We start from the raw sequence: 4,661 nt of genomic DNA, 5'->3' as shown, positions 1-4,661 counted from the left end.
AAGTTTTGAAGTGATCGTCCAAGAAACAGCACCCGATATCCCCTGATTCGGATATCTCCAGCGAGTGTAAGAAGGATGTGGAGATCTCTTAGCCACATTCCCACATGCTGTACCAAGTCCCGATGCAGGTCAGACTGTGATACAAAATCCTCATTTTGGGGCTAGCAAAGTCCGGTAAAGGAGGATATTCTCTCTGCCAGCATCAGTAGGAGCGTACACAGCAATTAGAGGCATGGAGCCAAATTTAAGCTTCAGTCTCGATACCATTACATGCTCATCGACTGGAGTGACTCCACTACCGAGGTCTAAAGTCTGCTGGAGAGGACTATGGCTATCCCCTGGAGATATTCATCGCTGCAGCCCGACTAATAGTAGGTATAGCCACCCACATTCATTGTGCCGCTACCGGGTCTTCTCACATTCGAGAGAGTAGCCACCTCAAATCTCAGCTGCTTCAGCTCCCTCGACAGTAGTGGTACCGATCGTCCTGTCGCTAAGAGCGGACGTTCCAAGCCCCCAAAACCTGACTGCCCGCCTGAGGTTTAACGTAGGGCAGTCACCCCGGGTGACTGAGGGATCAATAGGTTTTGCCCCACAATCCTCACACCAGGACGCTGACGGGAATAGTAACCCAGATCCCCGACCGAGTCCCAGCATTCGCCAACCTTGAGGGACCCGAAGCCTGCCTTACCACACACACACACACACACACACACGTATATATATATAATATATATATATATTATATAATATATATATTATATATATATATAATTTTATATAAAATACTATATATAATAGATATATATATATATATAATAATATATATATATATTATATATTTTATAATTATATATAAATGTAATATTTATATATATATATCGATATAATTTTTATATATTATATATATATCATATATTAGATTTTTATTGTATAGATATATATATATGTATATATATATATATATATAAGTAATATGATATATATATATATATAGTATATGATATATATAATATAATATATACTATATATTATATATATATATATAGTATTATATATTATATATATATATATATATAGTATATATATATATATATATATATATATATATATATTCTATTTTTATACGGTATATATATGTCTGATGGCACAGCATGATATATATATATTATTTCATGTTTAACTTGGATGATACATAGTAGATCCCCATATCTTTCACACAATCATTATTACTATATATATTATAGGTAATATATTATATTATTATTATAGGTATGACAATGACTATATTAGGATGTATATCATAGTATAGGCATATGAGTATGAATATCCTGCATATGATATATATGGCGTATCGATACCTGAATAGTATTTCTTGGAGTCTGATGACGCTTATACATATGAGGTAGATCATAGCTATCATATATTATATATATATGGATATATATGCATGTTATATATCTTACGTTATATATATTATAGTATCATCCTATATATACCACTGATGTGTATGGCATTATGGTGTATATATAGGTGATTATTCGATAGGATAAATCGCGATGTGATAATAACTAACTCAGATATACGTATAATATATGTCTATATATATATACCGTATATATATAGTATATATATATATATATATATATATATATATATATATATATATATATACGTGTGTGTGTGTGTGTGTGTGTGTGTGTGTAAGGCAGGCTTCGGGTCCCTCCAGGTTGGCGAATGCTGGGACTCGGTCTGGGATCTGGGGTTACTATTCCCGTCAGCGTCCTGGTGTGAGGATTGTGGGGCAAAACCTATGTGATCCTCTCAGTCACCTGGAGTGACTGCCCTACGTTAAACCTCAGGCGGGCAGTCAGGTTGGGGGCTTGGAACGTCCGCTCTTAGCGACAGGACGATCGGTTACCACTACTGTCGAGGGAGCTGAAGCAGCTGAGATTTGAGGTGGCTACTCTCTCGAATGTGAGAAGACCAGGTAGCGGCACAATGAATGTGGGTGGCTATACCTACTATTAGTCGGGCTGCAGCGATGAATATCTCCAGGGAGTAGCCATAGTCATCTCCAGCAGACTTTAGCCCTCGGTAGTGGAGGTCACTCCAGTCGATGAGCATGTAATGGTATCGAGACTGAAGCTTAAATTTGGCTCCATGCCTCTAATTGCTGTGTACGCTCCTACTGATGCTGGCAGAGAGAATATCCTCCTTTACCGGGACTTTGCTAGGCCCCCAAAATTGAGGATTTCTGGTATCAGCAGTCTGACCTGCATCGTTGGACTTGGTACAGCAATGTGGGTAATGTGGCTAAGGAGATCTACCACATCCTTCTTAGCACTCGCTGGAGGATCATCCAGAAATCAGGGTATATCGGAGTGCTGGTTTCTATGGAACTGATCCACTTCAAAACTTCCCGTTGTTCCAGTGATCACCCTAGGGTGTTTCATGTGGACAGTTGAGGTAGGGGGAGTGTGCCCAGGGGTTTGCTGAGGCTATCTCTGGTTGCTTCGCAGAACTCTATGGCCTGACAGACCCTGCTCTGTTGTAGAACACCTTTAAGCATGAAATGCTTGATGCACCTCAACAAACAATTGGTGAATGCCTGAGAGCAAGACAGAATTTCAGCTCGCAGGAAACACTGGAAGCCACAGATGTTTTGTTTGTTTGTGGCTTGACTAACAGGGGATCACAAGAAACAGTTTATCAGGAATCTTGCAGAGGAGGCCGAAAGCCATTTATTAGTAAATGGCCTTCGACCTGCCTATCAAGCCAAGAAAGCTGAATTCCAAAACCTCCCTGCAGACGATTGCCGTCTGCTCAGCAAATGGCCATATCATCTCAGATCCTGTTGGGGTGCGGGAGTGTTGGGTATTTTGAGCAGTTGTACCAGGTTGATTCACTAACAATTAACTTGAAACTTGAGAAGAGTATTTGGAGATGCCAGTACCTTTGCAGGACCAAGCTACATGTCTTCAAGTACCTGTTACTGTCAATTTTACTATACTGTAGTGAACCTGAACGCTATCTTGTGCCATGGAATCTCATCTTGATGCCTTTTGTACCGGGCCCTTGTGGTGGATCATGAGGTACAGTTAGCGGGACCATGTGTCCAACCAACAGTTACACCAGGACCTGGTACAGGACCTGTTACTTGCACAATTCACGATCACTAACTCAGGCTATATGGCCACCTGGGATTGGGCAGATCAGCCAAACCTGTCATAAAGAGAATAGAGATGGGCTGAACCCTTGCCTGGCGGGTCGCCATGAGGGACCCTAATACCTGGAAACGAAGGGTAGATGCGGATATGTGCCCCAGTCGGCATTAGCTCCCCAGTGTAGATGATGGTGAAAAGTGTTGTGTGTATGTGTTTGTTTGTGTATTCACATTTATATCTACAAACATGTGTTCTAGTAAAGCTATTTTGCTTGACTGACTACCATGAACTTCCCACATGTACATGTATCCCCTTTCCATCCCATCAGCCCGTATGCATTAACCCCAAAACCATATCTTTCGGCAGACTTCTTAACCGCGAGTGCCCCGTGAGTGACTGTGACATCGTCTACGACCACAGGTTCCTTGATACAGCTGGGCGCCGTCCTTCTGAAGAGGGTGCAGGATGATGTGCTCCCTGACCATCACCCTGAGGGCCAAGTGTGGGTCTTCTTCTCCCTCGAAGCCCTGCAACGTAAGTCTTTGTTTGTTTATTATCAGGTAGTATCGCGTTGGTCGTTTTTTCTGTGTTGTGGTTGCTCATGTTGTTGTTTATGTTATTTTGGTTGTTTTTTTGCCAATGGAGGTCATGTACTCTTTGTGGTGGGGTGTGTGGTGTGTGTGTTTTCAGGAATTCATGAAAGTTATGATAGGTTGTGATGAAATTTTATGGGTGGTTTGTCCATGGCTCCAGGAAGTAATCGGTTAAATTTTGGTGGTGATCACACATACACTTAGAGAAATGGATTCATAACCATTTCTTCCAATCCTTTAAACAAAAAAAAAAAAAAAAAAAAAAAAGAAGAAAAAAAAGACAACTCTCTCTTTCTATTTATTTATTTCATTATTAATTTTATTCTGATTGCTGAGACTTAAGACTCAAAAAATATACTATATGTATACACACATACGGTATTTTTTAAAGCTCACGTGCAATATTCTTAGGACATTGTTTGTATTTTTAAAATAATTTTCTCAATATCATTAGTGCAATAGTGCATCATCATTATTGCTATCCCTATCACCATCATTATTATTAGCGTTAACATTTCTATTGTGGTCATTGTTATGACTACTGTTGTTTTTTCTATTGCCTTAAGTTGTGATTCGTCTTTTCTTTAACCTCTCGCTCTGTTGCCCCAATTAGGACCCATTTTTCAGCAAGGATATATATATATATATTATATATATCTATATATATATATATATATATCTATATATATATATATATATATATATATATATATATCGTGTGTGTGGATATCTTTGTATTTTAGTTAAGATGCAGCTATGTGTGTACATGTACATGCAAATACTGAGCATTCAATCTCGAAAACTAGGACTAATTGACAATTTTAAGCATTACTCCATCAAAGACGATTCCAAGTCAACCAGGATCACCCCAACTGTTAAAAAAAAAAATACACATTCTGGC

At 39.1% G+C, this 4,661-nt stretch overlaps 1 long non-coding RNA gene across 1 annotated transcript in view; it reads left to right on the top strand.

The window, feature by feature from the left end:
- Positions 1-3,606: 3,606 nt before the first annotated feature.
- LOC119569697 overlaps positions 3,607-4,661 on the top strand; it is a 2,224-nt gene continuing 1,169 nt past the window's right edge. The window contains exon 1 of the long non-coding RNA XR_005228301.1: positions 3,607-3,701. This is a non-coding gene — a long non-coding RNA (uncharacterized LOC119569697). The remainder of the gene's footprint in view (positions 3,702-4,661) is intronic.

This window comes from Penaeus monodon, unplaced genomic scaffold (assembly GCF_015228065.2).
Source record: "Penaeus monodon isolate SGIC_2016 unplaced genomic scaffold, NSTDA_Pmon_1 PmonScaffold_18109, whole genome shotgun sequence".
Classification (NCBI taxonomy): domain Eukaryota; kingdom Metazoa; phylum Arthropoda; class Malacostraca; order Decapoda; family Penaeidae; genus Penaeus; species Penaeus monodon.
Note: the sequence above shows the minus strand (reverse complement) of the source record. Positions and strands in the feature narration are given on the sequence as shown.